Here is a 22,099-nt window from a genome sequence, read left to right on the forward strand (position 1 = left end):
CTTGTATCACTATATGATGATAGTTTAATGGATACAGTTTCAGTGATTGACTATAATATCTCAAATATTGAGAAAGGACATAGTCTTGTCAGATGTTTTAACTCTGTGTTTAGTGAAAAATTGGGTAAACTTAAGAATTATTCACATAATATTGTGTTAAAGAGAATCCACGTTCCAGTGATTCAAAAACGTAGAGAGGAACTCAAAGGTATGCTGAAGGAGTTATTGGATGAGGGCATTATTGAGCCGATAGATTAATCGGAGTGGGTTTCACCCATAGTTTTGGTAAGAAAACCAGACCAAAAATTAAGGTTATGTGTTGATCTGAGAGCTTTAAATGCCAATATTGTTATTGATTGTCATCCTTTGCCAAACTTTAATGAATTAGTTTCACTTTTAGATGGGGCAAAGATTTTTTCTACATTAGATCTCAGATCAGCTTACCATCAAATTGAATTGACAGAGGCATCTAGAAAACTTACAGCATTTATAACTCCACAAGGCCTATTTCAGTATATACGCATGCTGTTTGGCTTAGCGTCAGCGGCGTCAGTTTTTCAGGGAGCAATGTTTCATATTTTTAGGGACCTTGACATGTATGTCAAGTGCTTTCAGGACAATATTTTGGTGTTCTCAAAGGATTCTATGGAACATGAGAAACATCTACAAGAGGTATGCAGAAGATTAGAAAGTAGTCGATTAACATTAAAAGCACACAAATGTAAACTTTTCCAAGAGTCAGTGGAGTATTTATGTCACACACTTTCAGGTGAGGGAGTTGTTCCAAAAAAATCAAATGTGGACGCTATTGTTAAAGCTCCTGCTCCAGTAAATAGAGATCAACTCTTGTCTTTTGCTGGTATGTGTGAATATTACAGCAAATCTGTGATAAACTTTGCCACCAAAATGGAACGTTTAAGAAAATTATTAAGGCATGGGGTAGAATACTTATGGACGTATTTACAACAAAAAGTATTTGAAGTAATTAAAAATGATATTATAAATTCACCCACACTTAAACCTTTTAGCATGAACAGAGAATGTATAATCACAGTTGATGCAAGTTTATACGGTCTGGGGGGTGTTTTGTCACAAAGAGTAGGGAATGATGAATGGAATGTGGCATTTGCGTCCAGGACCCTCAATGAATGTGAGAGAAAATATGCTGTAATATAAACGGAATTGCTTGCATGTGTTTGGGCAATTGAACATTTTAGGTTGTATGTGTGGGGTTCAAAATTTGTTCTCAGGACAGACCATAAGCCTTTAATTAATATTTTGTCCGTGGGTGGTGGATGGAATTCCACAGCTAGGATTGCCAGACTGTCTTCAAGACTACAGGAGTATAATTTTGTTACAGTGTATGTTCCTGGAAAGAAAAAGGTTACCGCTGATTGTCACGCCTACCTTGTAGTCAAGATGAAGTTAGTACAATATATGAAAGAGATGTTGTAGTGACTGTCCAGGATGTGTTACAAGGTACATTTCAAGGTATTTCTGAGTTGCAATGGATGAAGTGTGTACAGAAGGATGTCATATGGGAGGAGCTTGTGATTTATGTTAAAAATGGATGGCCAAGCAAAGATAGAATTAAGTCTGAATTGTTGCCATTTTATAATATAGTAGAGGTTCTCCTTTTCCTTGCGAACACTGGGACATCAGGTCGCTATTGCCCACAGCTTTGCCCACAGCCTGCTACGGATGTGCATCCTCACCTGCCCGCTGCTGGAGTTGCTCCCTGCTTCTGCCATCTGTCTCCGCCCGCCGCCGCGGCCTCTCCCATCTCGGCAGGCCCACTGAGAGGGGGAGACTACAACTCCCAGTGCATCTTGCGGCAGGAAGCCGCTATTGCCGATTTTCACGCCTGGAGGTGCTTAAAAATCAACACCAGCCCCCGCATCGCGGCACGCGCGCGGGCAAGCCGGGCTAAGCCCGGGCAAAGGGTGGGCCGTCTGTGGCCGTCCGGGGCCGGCCAGTACCGGGCTGGGCTACCCCCTTTGCTCCTCCGGACATTGAAGTAAGACTACATGTACTAACAGAAAAACTTCATACTGTTATCATTGTCTATTGTGTTAAGTCCACTGTACAAATTATGAATAACATCTTGAGTTTAGGACGGAAATCGTCAGTGGGAGGCTCTGTTAGAGGGACATTGGACGCATTTATTATAAGAGCTACTTCAGTGTTAGAAAAAGAAATAGCGCTAACCAAGAGACGAATACCCTCAGAATGGCAGAGCAAACGCTCATCATTGGGGGTTATTCAGTCAGCTAGGACGCCCACGCATACCAGTATTAGCAATGAACAAACAAATGATATAGGTATTCCCCCACAGCTCCAAGACCTTCCAGCTCGAATAGCGACCCATGGGGGTCCCATTATTTCTGACACTAGTTTAGATTCACAATTGGATTCAGATTCAGATTCACAATCAGATGCTAGTGGGGTTAATCAGGGTTACTCGACTATATACTCTCAGCAAACATTAATGAACAACATTGAGCATTTGATGAAATCCTTGCTATTACCTATAGCTGAGAGGGATAAGCGAATGAATGAGCAATTAGGGTCTATTACTGATATTGGAATTGCTAACTCCAACTTACTCAAAGGATTGTTGCCCAAGAAGCCTCCCTTGATTGATCCTGAGATGAGGATAGCGCCCATGGTAACTAACCATGAAACCAGCAACAAGTTGCATCCAATAGTCCATGATAACATCATAGGTACACAGAGTACGAACATAATTCTCGAGTCTACTAACCCTAGAGAAATACCAGAAAATAGGCAACTAAACAAGAAAGTCTCGGGGGAACAGGTTAACATGCAGAGGACTCCTATTAAGGATAAACAGACTATGGGGCCTACACATCACATTGATCTGCCACCGGAGGCAGAACCCGTTGTCATTGTACTAACATGGGTGCCTGAGTTGTCACCAAGGAAATACGAGAGTCATCAGACCCTCAAGAACAAAGCTATGCATTGGCTAAGAATGAATAGACCACTACCTGCTCATTTAGATGGTGAAATTCTAAATGTTAGAAGGTTAGGTTGGATAGGAAGAAGACCGAAGGATATTTCCTGGCGACATAATTATTATAAACTTCAGAGATCGCAGGGTGACAAACCATATTCGAGACTGGTTCCCTGAGGGCTATGAGTGAGGTATATCCACTTGAGACTTAAGCTATTTTTACCCGAAAGCTTTAGTGGATAACCCCTGGAGACGAGGGAACTAAAGTTATCGATTTATACCGCCCCCCATGTTTAACATCCCTACTTTCAATCGCTTTTCTTCCCTTATGGGGTTGGAGGGGGTTGATTGACTGCCATCTAGGAGTGATAAGTCTTTAAGAGACTATGAGCCTCCTTCAAACCTAGAACAGAGGGAATTAAGTAAGGAAAGAAACTATACAGATATAACTAATAACATAGGAGGGGTAAATAACAATGTGCACAAGCAAATTATCTCCCCTCACTCACTACTTGTTCCCGATAAAAAATCAAAGTTAAATCTAAGTATGGAAATATCGAGAAATGATTCCTGTTGCCCTAGAGAGCATAGCAACTGCCCAGATTTATATATTATCTCCTGGAACATCGCAGGGTTAAATAGAAATATGCTGGATCCTACTTGGCATATATTTATCAAACATATGATATTATATTGTTTCAAGAGACATGGATGTTAGAATGTCCCCACAGGGTAGGTTATAAAATGTACTGGGTGGGGGCGACTCCTTCAGTAAAAGGAAGACCCTCTGGAAGATTGACTATATGGGTCCGTGTGTCTTTGCAAATTGAGATTACCTCTTTAGATATTGTTTCTCCAGACATACTGGGGCTAAAAATGACAAAGTACATATCTCTTTAATGTATCTAATAGACCATCTCCTTCACATGGCGCATCACTAGTCATTAATCAGTTGGACACTATCCTCAATACATTAGGCCATAGTCCAAGAGTATTTATATCTGGTGACTTTAATTGTAACTTCGAGCCAGTGCTCGGCTTTGGTGATTTGATGGAGTCCCAAGACCAAGCATATAATATTCCATCTCTGGCTAGTGAAAAGGAGGTGAAGTGCACAGTAGCTGTGTCTCAGCTCTTAGGTTTAACCTTGACACATAGTCTTCCATCTGATAGACCTAAAGCCCATACATTTCGTAGAAACATCTCACAAAGTCATATAGATTATATGATGGTGTCATTAAACTGCTGGTGTTTTCTGTGTGACTTTAAAATAATCACTAGAACAGAGAGTGATCATTTACCTTTGAGTTTGAGGGCCTCAACAGAACTTGTTTCTATAGCTGACTCCGCAAAAGAGAATTATGATTTCTTAGATGATCAAATCATGCTGAATAGGAATGACCGTGCTGTTAAATAGCCGAACATTCTGGGGGACAAAAAGGCAATGATTATTATCTACTTAACTTTTTCAGATATTTTATCTCAATATATCGAGAGTAGCGTTCCGCCGATCACGATGACTGATATCCATGGTAGGCTGGTAGATGCTCTAGGCCCTATACTAAGCAAAATAATACAAAGTAAGAAGGGAGAGACAACCGAAAGGGCCAGTCATGGTAAATCATGGCTCAGTAAGGATTGTAGAATAGCGAAATCTGAGTTAATAAAAGCAATAAACAGTAATGATATTGATAAAACTAGAGAAAAAAGACGTGCCTACAACCAAACAATAGATGCAGCCAAGAGAGTCTGGGATGAGGAGATATGGGCAGGTCTTATAAATGCAGCCAAGACAAAGGATCAGGCAGGATTTTGGAATTTAATCTCGAAAGGTAACAGGGCAGGTAGTAAACGAAGAGACCTCTATTCGGATGAGGATACCTGGGGTAACCATTTTTCTGCGCTTTTCTCTGAATCCAATATTGAGCTTAATACTGATAGTTTTGAATTGACGGGTGAAATGATTGAGCTAGCAAAGGTAGCCAATCTACATTTTTCACTAAAAGAAACTAACTATGTTTTAGAAACAATAAAATCTGGTAAAGCCCTGGGTCCTGATAGAATACCGGCCAACCTACTAAAACATGACTTGATAACTTGGGCTCCTTATATGAATGTTTTATGTAATGCAATAGCACATTTTGAGCCGTTACTGAATACATGGAGGGGGTCTGAAATTATTACGATTTTCAAAAAGGGGAATAGACTAGATCCGGCAAACTATCGCCCGATCAGTCTGATAGACATTCCACAGAAAATATTTGCTAGGCATATATTGTCGCGTCTTTTGTCCTGGATTGAAGAAGTTGACCTATTAACAAAATTTCAGGCAGGGTTTATAAAAAATATCAGCACCATCGATCAGGTCTTCAGATTTCTATGCCTATGTTGGAAATATATAACGATTAGACAGGGTACATTGTACGCATTCGTGGACCTGAGAGCTGCTTTTGATTTGGTCCCTAGAACTAGTCTCTGGATCCATATGAGAAACCTTGGAATACCTATTGAATTACTAGTTCAAATTATCAGAATGCACGAAAGTAACTTTGCAAAAGTAAGGTGGGGACCACGGGGAGAACTTACAAGAGAAATTCCAGTGAAACGTGCAGTGCGACAAGGTTGCGTGTTGGCACCAACCTTGTTTTCCTTGTATGTAAATAACATCCCCTCCTTCCTCAAAGGAAGTAAGAGTGATTCACCAAAGCTAGGGGGGAAGTCATACCCGCTCTACTCTTCGCAGATGACACTATCCTAATTTCTCAGACTCCCGGCGGCCTCCAAAACCTGATAAATACCTTCCATTTATACTGTAACAAAAAGGGCCTTGAAATTAACCCTAGCAAAACTAAATATATGTCCATTAACCCAAGTAAAACGTTTAGAAAAAAGTTGGAACTGCAAGGTGAAAGATTAGAGTACGTGAATAATTTTAATTACTTAGGTATTACGCTGGACTCTAAAATGTCATGGAAACCCCAATTGGAAAAAATTAAACTAGTTTTGCTCCAAAATTCTATGCCTATTATAAAGAAACATAGAGAGAGCACTTCCAAGGCTGTATCACCCGCTATAGAGGTCTTTAAATGTAAGGCCCATTCAGCAGCCCTCTATGGGGCAGAACTTTGGGGTCCGCACTGTAAGAGCAACTTTGAAGTGGAGGAAAATAATTTTGTACAAAGGTTACTATCTTTACCTAATAGAACTCCAATGGTACCGGTTTTCCTAGACATTAATCTACACTGCACCGATAGGCTTGCTGCGTTAATTCCCCTTATGTATTGGATAAGAATTTGGACAACGGACGAGCTTGTCCACTACAGATCAGGGTTAAAAGAGATAATGCCCTTTGGTATTCTAAAAGATATCCTATGGTTTAAACATATTGCTAACTTGTTAAAAAAAAATAGGATTATTAAACTTTTGGGAAAAACCACAAGAGCTAACGAAATCCTGTAGCAAAATAGTAAAACGTTCATTCTGGAACTACTTAAGTAACACATTGCTACAGGATATCAGTTTAGGACCTCTAACCAGAAGGTTTCTCCAGTTTAAAGACATTCCCAAATTTGAAATTTTCTTGGATGAGGTTATCCCCTTGGTAGCTAAATCATTATATCTCCAATTCAGATATGGAGTCTTGCAGACCAATGATAAGAAATCCAAATGGAGTAGTAATGCACAAGACAAAGATTCTGACAAATGTGATTTTTGTAAAAATTTTACATCTGTCAAGGAAAATGATATGCATATTTTATTTTTCTTCCCAGCCTACCAACACTTGAGGGAAAAATGGATCAAACCCTTATGTAACACCCTCAATCTAAGACACTGCAGACAGGCGGAACGGATTTTGCGATCAGACACTACTCGGCTGGTAGTTTTTTGTGTGTCCAGGTTTCTTATGAACGTAATGTTCCATAGAGCCAAAAACGGCCTAAAATTGTAATTGCAGTAGTGCTTTATCTAAACTGTTACAGGAGATATTAAGTCCACTCAAACTTTATTCCAAAATATTGCTTGTCTATATTTATAACATTATATTGGAATAATCTAGTAGTGATTGATCGACTATATAGCAATATTTTAAATCCTAATGGAATGTATGATTTTAACTTTAATATCCCGCTTATTTTTATATTAATATAAATAATTATTGTATTTTTTATCAAATGATTTTATCTGAAAACTAATGATGAAATGGGGAAACAATTCCCCCATCCCTGTTATTTGGTTTAATTGTCAAGACTGTTTAATTGCTGTGACGATGATTTTAAAATTCAATGTGATGCATGTTTATCTCATGAACTTTTATGGTCCAAAGAAGACCGAAATAAAGTATTGAACTGAAATTGATTTGAATATAGTAGAGGAATTGGAGTTGGAAAGTGGTTTTCTGTTCAAGTCAGGGAAATGTATTCCCTCAGAGGGTATGCAAGAGATCATACTTCAAGTTGCGCATAAAACTCATCCGCGTATTTCTTCCATGAAACGATTAGTTAGATCTTACTTTTGGTGGCCTGGAATGGACAGATTAATTGAATGGTTGGTCAGAGAATGTCAAGAATGTGTATCAAGTGAGAGGATGTTGAAGGTATTTACACCACCGCTTAAAGTTGTCAAGTGGCCATCTGAACCGTGGGAGAAAGTCCGCTTTTGATATTTCAGGGCCTTTCCATATGTTACCCGAGTCTTCGCGTTTTGCATTACTTATGGTTGACTATCATTCCAAGTGGCCAGAGGTCACGTTTCTTCCCAAGGCTACCACTGAAGCAGTTATTTGTTTTTTTAAAGAAATTTTCACTAGGTAAGGTTGTCCATCAGTAATGGTCACTGATAATAGTGTTCAATTAACGTCTGCAGAAATGGCTGTTTTTCTTAAAGATTGTAATATTTCCCACAGGTTGACTTCTTTATATGAACCACATGAAAATGGTCAGGTTGAGAGATTTAATCGGGTGTTGAAAATTTTTATTGTAGAATCTGTTAAAAGTGGAAAAAATTGGGTGAATGCGGTAAGAGAACGGTTATGGACGTATCGTATTACGCCTCATTCTACTACGGAGGTGAGTCCTTTTAAGCTTTTAAAGGGTCGTAATCCTGCATGTAACGTTTTACCATGGTGCTTAAAAGAGACATGTAATAGCAGATCGTTGGATGATAAGGAGAGTGTGGTTGTTATTGCCAAACCGGTAGAAAACAAACAATTAAAAACTAAAATATGGTATGATAAAAAATGGAAAGCAAAAACACAAGATTTTCAGGTGGGAGAATGGGTTAGGATTCTTAAACCAAGTTTATTAGCAAAAGGTTCTAACAAGTTTAGTGATCCTATTATGATTAAAAAGGTTTTTACAAACAGTGTCATGACTCAAGATGGAAGGTTTTGGAATATGAAAAGATTAGCCAAATGTTCCAGAATTGATAATGTGGATAATGATATTTCTGATAAGAAAAGACATATTGTTGAAAATGATTCAGTGGCTTATAGGGTCAAAGATGCAAAACGCATCATCAATTTACCTAAGAGATATGTTAATTAGATCTAAGTCTTGTTTCCAGTTATTTCATATGTTTTTATTGTTATTTGTTTTTTTTATTTTGGTTAAGTTTTCTTTTGTAAAAAGGGAGATATGTTATATTTCTTTTCTCATTGTATCTCTTTAAGAAATATGTATAATGGTCGCATGCCACTGCATGCGACACGTTTTCCTTTGAATGGGTTCTATATTCCATTTGTGGGGGTTTTGTTATTCTGACTGTTTTTATGCTGGACTTCATGATGACAAGGTGGTTATCCTGCTGCTAATAAAGAAGTATTAAAATCTTGGAAATGAGGAGTTATTTAACAAACTGGCTTCCAGCTACCATCATACACTTCACCGGCACAAATCAGGCTGGAACCGGGCATCTGCAAACAATCAATAGGCAGAATGATGACCTTTCTAATGAGCTATGGATATCAAAAGGAGACTAGCTCTAGAGTGGGTTAATCTGACATTAATATGATAGATTACTATTAATTACATAGCGACTCAGTATGGTCTTGCCAAGTGGCAGTGGCACCTGTTGGGTGTCTTTAGAAAGCCCTCACCCACCAACCTAGTTGGTGGCATGCTTCATCATCGGGCCCACCCAGTGACACCTAGCGTGTCCCGGGTGTGCTTCGACGCCTGATTACAGCGGAGCAGGTATGTCACTGTGTGTGCGGTGTAGGGTGTTAAGGTATGTGAAATTAAAACGGCTTGGCGGATGGTCCCTGGGGTGAGGATACTTTATTAAAAGGGCCTCCGTCAGCGGTTAAAAATAAGGCTGTGGGACGTTAGAGGCGGGTTACGACCTCCTACGTCCTTAAGTTGTCAACATGTTTCAGCCAGTGCCTTATACTAATCTGGCTTTCTTCAGGACAATATAAATATGTGTAGGTTAAAATAGGGGTTGTGTAGTGTAGTCTATGTGTCTACACGCCCCTAAAGTGTATCTAACTGTGAGAGGGGGGATTCCCTTCTCAAGATCACCTGTACATTTAACATTGAGGACAGGTACAAGACAAACATAGGAGAAACAGAGTCACTAGAAGGTATTGTTCATATGCTATGACAGCCGACTTAAATAGCGAATAGTGCAGGCTATAAGCGGCTCAAGTGTAATGATACTGGTGGTATCATTAATGTGGAATCGCACTAGAACTTCGAGGGTGAAGTGATTAAAACAGCGGTAAAAATTTAACTGCAGTGAAAGGTGAAGAATTGTGGCGCAAGGAACATTTCTTACGCTTTCAATGCTTGTTTTTAGCTCCAAGGTTATTGAAGTGGCAGGGTGAAGCCCTAGTAGGGAGAGAGAGGTAGGACCATTGGGATTAGGGAACCTGTAGGAGAAAAGTAGGGAGCGCTTACCCATTGTAGTGATACTCAGCATACTCACAGGATTTCTGGCCAGCACCAGCGTGGGACCTGTTGTGCCTCCTTCGCAAAACCGGTAGAGAATGGCTGCTGTTGCCCGTTTTTATACTGTCATAGATAGGGTAATTGATGGCACCTGTTGGAAGAGCAATGGTAGAAAGACTCGCTAGGCGGGTCTGGATAGCGCTCAGGTGTGTTGTTTATTAGCGCGCTGCAATGCCCGTCTAAAGCGCCTGTGTGGGCGTATATGGCTGCCGGGTGCCGGGGCGGCTGTGTATAGCGCATGCGCGGCCGGGAAGTGGTCCGCGCATGCGTGGACGGTAGTTAGAAGCTCATGCGCGGCCAAGAAGTGGTCCGCGCATGCGCCGTCGGTAGTGTTCCGGTGCGCGAATGGGAGGGGATCCCTGTTCGCGCTACCGATGCACTGGCTCAGGTTGCAAGTATTGGACATACGTGGATCGATGAAGCCCCAGAGCACTACAGTTTGTGGAAAATTAAAAATAAATAAATTGAAATGAATGAAAGGCGGGTAATTAACTCTTCATTACCTACTGTCCTTGCTCATATGAGAGGGGGATTTTGGGGGGGACATAATGGATATCGCTTATTGCCCTGGGTGTTTTTCAGGTGCTGGTAAATACAAGTGGTAAAGGGAAATACCACTATGGACACCAGATTGGTCTTAAGTGCCAGGTTGGCACAATGTCATGCGGTGTGACCTTCCAGGGGGGTGATAGAGACCAGAGGACGTTATATCCTGGGTGGTGGGTGGACAGGTCCATATGGATATATGGCCGGGGTGTGATTGTCATCATAGGGTCAAGGAGTTCCAAGGGATAGCATCATTAAGCCCATCAGTGGCTGTGGATAGACGGTATATCCATCTTTGTTCTTTGTTTAGTAATTTTTTATCATTGTTGATGGGACTGACTGGTATTTGCTCAATGACTGTCCAGGTGAAGTCATTGGGGGTGTGCCCGTGGGTAATGAAATGGTTTGTCAGCTTGCTAATGTTTTTCTTGCATCGCATTGTGCTGCGGTGCTCTGTGATCCTGGTTCTCACTTTGCGAGTGGTCATGCCCACATATCTGAGTCCACAACTGCAGGTTATTAAGTAGATCACATTCTGCGAATTGCAATTAGTGTGGCTCCTTTGGGACCACACTTTGTTTGGTTCCAAGTTCAGGGTCTTCGTGTGGGATGTCAAATGACAGACACTACAGTCGTTGCATGGGTAGTGTCCGGTTACTTTGGGCATTCCCCACGCATTGAGGATGGTATTGTCGGGTTTAGGAGGTGGTTTGGGTCTGGTACTGACCAGTTGGTCTCTGAGGTTATGACACCTTTTATAGGCGAACCTTGGGGGTTCCCATTTCCTTTGCCCTGAATTAATGATTCTCCAATGCTTTTTTATTATTTTAGCCACGTCATTGGAGGCAGTATTGAAGGTAGTCACACATGTAGTGGGTTGTGTGTCGCTTTCTTTGGTGACGTCTTCAAGTAGTGCGTCACGGTTCTGGTTTCTTGCCCTTTTCTGGGTTTTTTTGATGATCGCCTTAGGATAACCCCGGTTCTCTAGTTTTTGGGCTAGGTCCGCTGATTGTGTTTTGTAGTCGTTTACATCCGAGCAGTTCCTTCTGATGCGGAGAAACTGGCCAAAGGGTAAGTTCTCTTTTAAGGGGCGGGGATGGAAACTGTTGAAATGCAACAGTGAGTTTCTTGCCGTGGGTTTGTAATATGTTGTTGTTGTCAAGGTTCCGCCTTTAGCTGTTATTTGTAGGCCCAGGAAGGCGAGTTGCTGGTTACTGGCCGTGCAGGTGAACTTGAGGTATGGATCCCTGTTGTTGAGCCATTGTAGGAAGTTGTCTAGTTCAGGTTGTTGCCCGTTCCAGATGACCAATATATCATCTATATATCGGTGCCATTTTTGTATGTTGTTCTTGAACGGGTTGGTCTCCGTACTTATGTGTGTGCTCTCAAAGTGGTGGACGTAGAGTCCAGCTACACTCGGCGCGAAAACACTGCCCATTGAGGTTCCGTTGGTCTGTAGGTAAAAGGTGCCCTCATATTCAAAGTAGTTTTCTTTAAGGGCAAGGGCTGCACAATTCATGACAAAACTTCTGGGTGTCTGGTATGGCCAGGGGGATTCTTCCAAGATGTCTTGTAGGACCTGTAGGGTGGCATCTTGTGGAAGGCTGGTGTATAGGCTTTCCACATCCAGTCCTACCAGTAGCTGGGTCTCGGGGTCAAAGGGGATGTTGTCAATGACCTGCAAAAGGTGTTTGGTGTCCCTAATGTAAGTGGGGGTTTTTTGTACCAGGGGGTTTAGGTAGAAGTCACAATATCTTGAGAGTGGCTCTCGAACGGAGTTGATGCCCGATACTATTGGTCTGCCCGGTGGTGGAATTACCCCTTTATGTACCTTGGGTACTGTGTAGAAGTATGGGGTTCTGGTGTTGTCCGGGCAGAGATATTCGGCCTCCTGTTTTGAGATGTGTTCGTCATCTGCTGCCCTTTTGACAAGGTTGTGCACTGTGTTGCGTAGTTGTTCTGTGGGATCCTGCTCCAGTCTGCGGTAGTTCCGGCCGTCGCTGAGTAATCTCCGACATTCCGCATCGTAGTCTGTCTTGTCCATTAGCACGATGCCACCACCTTTGTCTGCTGGTTTGATTACCAAAGTGGGGTTATTTTGCAGGCGTTGTATCGTCTGCCTATCTTCCCATGACATGTTGTTGTAGTGGTTGGTCGGGTTGAGTTTTTCGATGTCATTGTAAACCGCTTGCTCGAAGGTCGTTATTTCTGCTGGCACGGTGGATGGTGGAGGGACAAAGGTGGATTTCACTCTGAGTCCTGTGGTATTGGGGTTCTCATCTGGTTGGGGGGCATCTTGGATTGCCTTCTCAAAGAAGGACTTTAGTTTCAATTTCCTGAAGAATTGGGCTAATTCCGCTTGTAATTTAAACTTGTCCAGTCGTGTGGTGGGTACAAACGACAGGCCTTTCTCCAGTACAGCAACTTCTTTGTTGGATAATGGGGTGCTTGACAGGTTGAATACCAGTGAAGGCTGGTTAGTAGAACTGTCTACACATATTTATATTGTCCTGAAGAAAGCCAGATTAGTATAAGGCACTGGCTGAAACATGTTGACAACTTAAGGACGTAGGAGGTCGTAACCCGCCTCTAACGTCCCACAGCCTTATTTTTAACCGCTGACGGAGGCCCTTTTAATAAAGTATCCTCACCCCAGGGACCATCCGCCAAGCCGTTTTAATTTCACATACCTTAACACCCTACACCGCACACACAGTGACATACCTGCTCCGCTGTAATCAGGCGTCGAAGCACACCCGGGACACGCTAGGTGTCACTGGGTGGGCCCGATGATGAAGCATGCCACCAACTAGGTTGGTGGGTGAGGGCTTTCTAAAGACACCCAACAGGTGCCACTGCCACTTGGCAAGACCATACTGAGTCGCTATGTAATTAATAGTAATCTATCATATTAATGTCAGATTAACCCACTCTAGAGCTAGTCTCCTTTTGATATCCATACATATAACCCGGGGATCTGGACTAGCTTTCTGGTCCTCTCTCTCCCTCTTGATTCTCGCTTTCTAATGAGCTGCCATAAGCTGAGGTCATCAAGAGGGCAGCCTAGCGCAACATTTATAGACCAACCTGAACACACCGCTACTTGTCTAGCGGGCTAAATATCCTTGGCCTGAGCGATGTCTGGGACGTACAAGTAAGCCATAACGAGTTTCAGAGGCTAACAAAAATAAGTGCGAAAGAGCTCTCCTCAGCAGAAGATAGGGCAAGCCTTGCAGCTAGAAGCCATGGCTGGATGACTCTCAAGACATATGATCAGCTGAACCCTCAGAGCTATTCAACCTTCCCTTTCGGTGCATGTACAAAGCTCAGCTTCTTAAAATTAATAATGGGGGTGATCCAATTGACTTGCCATAGTCCCAAATGGAAAAGGGACCATGTCCAGGAACTTTGCGGCCATCACAGGGAAGACTTCATTCATGTAATGTGCCTATGTCCAAACATCTTGAAGGAAAGAAGGGCTCTCCTACAAAAGAGGCTGGAGTAACAAGGAGGTTAGACTGTGCAGAGTTGCAGTATTGGCCTGTTTTGATCCCTGGAATATCAATTTAAACTGCGCACTGGTGAGGTTCATGGACCGCGCAGAAAAAAACTGGAGGAGGGTATCCGCTTATCACTACCTCGGCCAGAGATGCAGACCCCTGGCTCCTAGCAATAGTTGAACAACTCTTTTTTGCGGGGTAGCCAGGTATAAGAAAAACAGATGGAAACATCAAAACAAAACGACTATTGGAAGGGGAATAAAGTATAGGCTGCTCAAATCTGGGACTTAAAAGCCACCTCAACTGGGATCACAATGGCCCTAAGTGAATGCCATCATAGTATTTGTGGGCAGTGCACCCACAAGAGAGCTCTTACAAGTGGGAGGTTGGGTGTTTTTTACTAAAGGAGTTCTTTTTAACGAATTTAATAAGTGCTGCATTTTATCTGTGCAATCACGAAAAATGTAGGAGCCTTGACCTTATCATAACCAATACCAAAATAGTTCACTGCCAACACTGAATTAAAATCTAGATGCTCACTCATTCTCCCCAATGCACTCATCCTCAATAAGGAATGCTACCCCACATTTATGAAACGAATCTACACAAAAACTCTTTCTCAACCGGATCAAGGAAACAATCTCACAAGAAATGCACAAACTTCCTGATAACCTGGACTTCAGTGCTCTTCTTATCAGATACAATTGTATCATTTCCCATGCCATGTACAGGATGGTCCTCCAACCAAAATGTTTATGACTCAATTATTCACAACAGAGTTGAACACCAAAACTAAAGAAATACTTGCACTTGAAAAACAATGGAGACTATTAATCTCTCCAATAATCACACAAAGATTAAAACATAAAGAAAACTGTACTAAGAACACATTCAACAAGCTAAATTCAACTTCCTCCTCTCACAGCTTCAAACTTTCCAGCACCGTTCCAGAACTCACTTTTTATCCACTCCTGTATCTCATCCCCGATTAAAAAGTAACTCTATCACTTCCTCCAATCCATGCAAGATCTTCTTAAATTTTTTCACCACAAAATTTCTTCACCATGCTCAACAACTTCCTCCTTAGCCTCTCAATCAAAGTCAGGACTAAGATTCATCTAATAAGATGCACTAACTTATGATATCTGGGCCAGCAGGAGAAATGCATTAAGAGTATCCTACCATACCTTTCCACAATCAATGAGGTTTGGGTGATAACTATTTCACCTCACGGCAAAGCAAGATATCCCCTTCATTTGCTTGGCATCAGAAAGTACAAACGCAATATTGGAAGCATTACCCATTCAGTCTTAAGGGGAGCACTCAACCTGTGTTCATTTAAAAGAAACAAGTATATATTCAAAATAAATGTGGATATATTTTTTAATATAATTGAGCTGGAAATATTTTTTTAGTCTGTGTGTTCTGTTGTGTTTTTTGAAATGTACATGCATAAAGAGGAATTTAATGCATGCATTAAGCAAAGTATGAGTATTGGATACCAGTGTTGTTAATCTGGATACAACACACATTGTGAAATTGAATTTGATTCTTGATTAAGCATTGGTCACGGACCATTTGTTCATACCCCCACTGTACCCAGGTCCGGTTGACTTTTGAGTTACCCCATTATCTAGAAACGACTAGTTTAGAGTAAGTTCTGTGCAAGCTAGGCTACTTGTCCAATGTGCACCCGACTGGTTAGTGCAAATGTGCTAATCACTGGTTCACTGGTTCACTGAAGTGTTCATCGAAGTTCAAAGCATGTGTGCAATGTGAATTCTTATACCTTCCTTTTTAATTTATCAGCATTTGGTCAATTACCTTCTTAGGGTAGTGGGCACATGCATGTATCACCAGGCAAGTAGGCACTAACTAACTGTTTGTCTTGTTTTTCAGGGTAGCAGTTGCCAACCTATCATAAGCTTTGTGGAAGACGTATGACTTCACTGGATGGGTATTGACACTTCGGGAAGACCAGACAGAGACCAGAATCAGGTATTGGCTTCTCCTGGGATATTTCTCTTCATAGGACACATATTGCCTAGCAGGGGCATGGTGCTCATGTGTGGCTTTTATAGCTTCATAGGTCAAGACGGCCACTGAGATTTTCAAGCGCATCTATGGAAGCTTCCACAAAGGTCCGGAACTTGTGTCTATAGTGGAAAGTAAGTTATGATTACATTGAAAGGGTTTTGCTTACTGTGTCTACTTGCTATTTGAAACATTGCTTGTTAGTTGTTACTCAAAACATTGCCATTTTCAAGCTGGGCATTTTGTGACAACATGCAAGTATTTTCCTTTGGTATAATCACAGTATAGACCTGGCATAATCACAGTTTGGTACTACTCATCTACTCACTACTCTTGGGATTTGTGGTCATAGCTTGTATCTTCATGCACACACTTGTAGTGCCAGGGTTGCATCTATGGAGGATATTGTGCTATTTATTGCTGTTGAGTGGGTTAACTAGGGAGTTAGGACTCTTGCGCTCTGGGTGACTATGCCAGTCAATAATCAAAGCCAAAACAGCAAATGCCTGGAATGCTTTTATTCATATAATAACCTACTCAAACTTGTCAAGAGCCTCAATGCTATCTCATATTACAATAATATCATTCCTGATAATCCCACCTGGACTAGGGTGTATATATAATTTAAAAAACAATGTTCCTGTGGGACTCCTTTACAGCAGAACTGTGTGTGCGTAATCACTGTAATTAAATTCTGAATAATTCAGATAACATTCGATGATAATACAATAAAAGACTTCAAAGCCTCACTTTTCTTTTTTGCAATAGTATGTTTCCACATATATGCTGTCTTGGTGCAAGACAAAGCAGTGACAGTAGTTCAGATGACAGAGTGCTGAAAAGAGTACATTATATAAAGCATAACTCAGGAATTGTGGAAAGTACTTATGCTGTACTTAAACAGTAATAAAGAGAAAACACAACACAAGAAAAATACCACACTAATTTAGAAAAATAGAATACATTTTAATAAATAATATGTCACAACAACAACAAATAACCAATCAGTTATGAATTTTTAAGGTTTAAAATGAAAACTAGTGTCTAAAAGATCAAAGCGACAACCTCGGATTGGTGAGCAGGTAGGTCCCGGTCTTTCTCGGTTCTCAGAGAACTTGTTGGATGAAAATATTCAAAGTCCCATGTTTTGGATTTGGGTTATCTGGGCAACTTTAGCACCATTTTCAAGGGTCCAGGACAGGAGGGGCATAACTTGAAGAACACAGACACACTCAAGCTGGGTCCCGGTGAAGGTTTAATATGGGCAGCACAGTAATCCCCTTGGTACAGCAGGGCAGTCCACTGAAGTACACAGCAGGTCAGAGCCAGCAGGGCAGTCATCTGAGAGTCCCTCCATAGGTCCAGAATTGAACTGAAGAGTGGGTCTGAGGTCCCTACTTTTATAGCTGGTACCAGAGTTGAAGTGGAAGAAACTTTTCCCCGACAGAAGCCCCTCAAAGCCTGGACATCAGTGGTTTCTTGGCCTTCCTCTTTTCCTATTCCTTTGAGGGCTCCAGATCAGGGCTTGCCTGGTGGTGTTTGACGCAGGCTTGGGGAGGGTGTGATCTGTCCAGTCTGGCATCTTTTCAGGATTTCTTCACGAACAGGGAGTTGGGAAGTCTGCTGCCATAGGTCTCTGTTACTCATGTTGTTTGGCCAGCATATTTGGAGGATTTTCCTCAGATAGGTGTTGCTGAAGGTCTGTACTGGTCAATGCTGTCCTCCAAATTTCTTATCCATAAGAAACAAAAGATTTTATGTTGGTGCTAAAAAGTCTGATCTTGGTTTGCAGCATTAGGTCATTGAAGCTCCAGATCTTTTTTGAATGAATGAAGGCAGCCCTTGCTTTCCCGATTCTGGCCTCAACATTGGCATTTGTGCCACCCTGCCTGTCTATGACAGTGTCCAGGTAGGTTAAGACCTTGACCTCTCCCATTGTATTATCTGCAAAAGTGACTGCAGTTGTGCTGAACGTGTTAGCCTTCTGAATCTTGGAATTTCCCCTGTGGAGTTTGAGGCCAAGTTGTGCTGATTTAACTGCCTCAATATCGGTCTTCTCTTGCATCTGCAGATGGGTATGGGAGAGTAGAGCCAAGTTGTCTGCAAAGTCCAGGTTTTCAAGCAGCATCATTGGCGTCCATGGGATCCCATTTCTTCTCCTTGCTGTGGATTTCTTCCCGATCCACTCTAAGGCTAACGGGAAGACAAAAAGGTGAGCGAAAACAACCCTAGCAGACTCCAGTACTCACTTGGAAAGATCCTATGGGTTGCCCTCTATGAACTATTTTGCATGTCGTTCTCTTGTTACAATTCCTGATACCTCTTACGAGATTTTATGGCACACCACAGTGCCAAGGAGTTTCCAAAGGGTCTCTCTTTCCATGCTGTTGAATGTCCTTCTCATAGTAGATGAAGTTAGCATAGAGGGGGAGTTCCATTTCATCAAATGCTAAATGATGATGCTCTGTTTTGCAAATGGGTCTTTGCAGGATTTATCTTTGCAGACACAGGCTTGCTGGTCTTGCAACTGGACATCGACTTGATCCTTCATTCTGTTCAGGATGACTCTGTTGAACGCTTTGATTGGGGTTGACAGAAGAGTAGTTTGCACAGTTACTCAGGTCACCTGTCTGGGGGATCTTGATGAGCTATCCGTCCTTCCAGTCTGATGCCACTTTTTCCTCACCCCAGATCCTTCCAAACATGGGTGGAGCATGTCTACTGATGTTTCAATGTCTGCCTTCAGTGACTCTGCAGGAATGTTTTCAGGTCCTTCTGCCTTCCTATTTCGGAGATGTTTGAAGGCTTGACAAATTTCTTCCTCTCTTGGTTTGCAGCAGTCGATTGGCAAGTCCTTGTCAGCTGGCTGTATGTCTGCTCGAGACTGCAGCACAGGCTGGTTTAGCAGTTCCTCAAAGTGCTCTACTTATCTTTGTTGTTGGCTTTCGTTACCCATGATTGTCTCCCCAGCCTTGACTTTAACAGATCTTTCTGGCTTTCTGTATCTGCTGGAGAGTTTTCTTGTTATGTTGTAGAGTTCCTACAAGTTTCCATGGCTTGCTGCTTTCTGGACCTACCTTAGGGATGACTTGTATGTATTGAAAAGGGAGTTCTAAGCCAGGCAAAAGTTTTTATATTGCTATGTCGAATCTGCAGTTTAAAACAGCACACAGGCTGCAATGGCAGGTGTGAAACATATTTTAAGGAGCTACATGAGTGGGTGTCATAATAAGTGCTGCAAGCCCACTAGAATCATTTTCTGTATGCTATGGCAGTTTAATAGGGACTTTTGACTATGCCAATCAGGTGTAAAACAGTGTTACCATGTTTTAAGGAGTGAGCACAAGCACTTTAGTGGTGGTTAGCAAAGGCAAGGTGCACAGATTCCTAGGGTCAACATAAACACATTCAGCAAAAGAGGAGGGGATGTTGGACCTGCTCCTCTCTTTAGGCTCATCCCCAAACATTTTGCCCTTATCCTCCACTTTTTCGCTGAATTTGTTTTGGTCGGCATTAGGAATCCATACGCTTTAACACTGCTAACCAGTGCTAACGTGCCTGCAATCTCCCCTTTAAACATTGTAGAATTGACTTACACCTATTTGGCATATTTATTTATGTGTAAGTTCCATAAATCTGTACTACATGTGCCCAAGACCTGTAAAAGAAATACTACTATTGTGTGTCTTTTACTATTGGGCCTGCAGCACTGATTGTGCCACCCACTTATGTAACCCTTTAAATTTGTCTCAGGCCTGCCATTGCAGCCTCTGTGTGCTCTTTTAAACTGCCATTTTCAGGGGCATGGCCAAGAAGGCGGAGTGAACAGACATGTTTGTCTTGCGCTCCTTCCCTGCCTGAACAAAAGTACATGTAATCGGAGCCACCCGACTCAAAATACACCCAGGGGGGTCTGCACGGCACTGGTGGGCGAGTGAAGTGAGCCCCGGGGCTATATGGTTCCAGACGAGCCCAGGCTTGATGGAGTTCGGGACTGAGTACGCACCGTGGCCTACGAGGGGCGTGATTCGCGCCTCCTGCCTCTGCCTCAAGGGGCACAGCAGCGGCATCGGCAGCCTCCCAATTGGCAATGTCTCCAGGGTGGATCACAGAGAGTAGGACCTGACCTTTCTTCTTGCCACCTAAGCGCGATCTCCAGGAGAGGTGTTGGCAAAGAGGGAGCGACAGGTAGAGTGGGTCGCTATCCCTGGCCTCCAGACTCCTGTGCTGGCAGCTCTGCACCTTATGGGTGCCTGATGGCGCACCCAGCAAGAATAAGCAAGTGCCTTTGATGATATGGACCCCCGGCGGTGAGTGCAATCCCTCTCCAGCACCGCCATTTATGCACTCCCCCCCCCTTTTGCATCAGCAATCTCGATAGTGCTCCCTGAACATCAGTGTGGTGTGTGGGACATAGGACAACCTTATCTGGGCCCTGGTTCCCTGGACATACAGCTCGGGCCTACTGGCAGTACATGTGGACCCATGATGAGCCTGTACTTTCTTGGAGGTGTTCCAGGTGTGGGCTTCCGCCCGCTGCCTCCCCTTACGCCACGGCACGCCTTTGGGCCAGGGAGAGAGCCCACCAATTCATAACCAGACATCACAGGGGGCTTACCCCACAGCGATACTCTTCTGGGAAGTAGCCCACATTGATGGCACCATGGAGGAGCGGTTGTTAGAGGCCGCTCCATGGGGTCCCACCAAGGATCGGGACTACAAGCCGGGACCCGTCCTAAGGCTTTTCATCTCCTCACTGACTGGGCTGAGGCCTGCTAGTGGTGCTCCCGGGGGTATCCTGTCCCAACTCTCCCAGCAGCGGGCAGGGGCCCTTGGCTAAGTACCGACCAGCACCCAGTGAGGCCTCCTTGAGGGAGTGCTGCGGGTAGTGAGGCAGGGCGGGGGAGGGGCAGGGTGGGGAGTTGTAAACTCTGGCATACAGCCATACAGAGTTAAGTCAATAAATAAAACAAATTAAATTGTGCACATTGCTACGCCAAATAGAGATGCAGCGTGCGCAATGTAATTCGTTTTAGTTATTTGTTTACTTAAGTCCATACCGCTGTATGCCGGAGTTTACTACCTTCCACCCTGGCCCTCCCCGCCCCACCACCCAGCAGCACACCCTAGAGGAGTGCCACTGCAATCACCTTGAGGCCTTGCTCTCTTCCCTGCCCATGCAGCCCTCCTCCTGGATGAGCAGACTGGGCCTCCACAGCCCACTGCAGCTTGCTTTCTATCTGGGCTCCTGGACCCATGTCTTTTTGAATTCTCCCAGGAGGCCCCTAGCATCCTTGGATATTCACAGTAGAGTGGCCGAGCGACTTCAGCACCTCAGTTTCTTGATGCCCCTACTACTCCTCTGATGCCGTTACTGGCCTGGGCTGGGTCCTGTGGGACGGCTGCCTGTCCTGGGACTATAGGACCCACTGTGAAGTAGCAGCTGTCTGTGCACTTTAGTGATACACCCAGGATTTGGCTGGACTTCCGCTCTGCGTTGGTCCATATCTCAGGTGACGGTCAGGACGTGCATAGGTGCCTCTTGTGTCCTCTGCTTCCTCTAAACGAAAGCTGAGAAGTTAATGATTCAGGTGAAATTCCTCTTTCCTCAGTGGGGGAATCCCCCAAATTATAGTGAAGGTGGCACATGACAACAAGGATGGAAGGAGAAGAGGGAGAAGCTGGGTAAATCGGAACTAGAGCTTGAGTCCATTGATAAGCACACTGGAGCTCCCAGAATATGGCGTAAACTGGAAAAGGAGCGACTTCAGAACAAGTACATCAATCTCGATAGGGCTGAATATGCTAGGCTCTGCCTCAAACACAAATTCCATTCAGGAACTAATAAAGGGGGTCAGATGCTAGCCCGCTGCCTACGTAGCAAACAACATGCAAACGCAGTCAAAGCCATCCACAATGCCTCGACCATTGAAGCTGAATTCCGGGAATTTTACGCTAATCTGTACAAGGGAGATCACGTATCAACCTCTGACCCTAAGCTTTATGTTCAGTCTGCTGCGATTACTCTTCTCCCACGTGTAGAATCAGAGACACTTGACCAGCCCATCAGAAAAGAAGAGGTGATCTCTGCAATC

This window comes from Lissotriton vulgaris, chromosome 8 (assembly GCF_964263255.1).
Source record: "Lissotriton vulgaris chromosome 8, aLisVul1.2, whole genome shotgun sequence".
In the NCBI taxonomy this organism is placed as follows: domain Eukaryota; kingdom Metazoa; phylum Chordata; class Amphibia; order Caudata; family Salamandridae; genus Lissotriton; species Lissotriton vulgaris.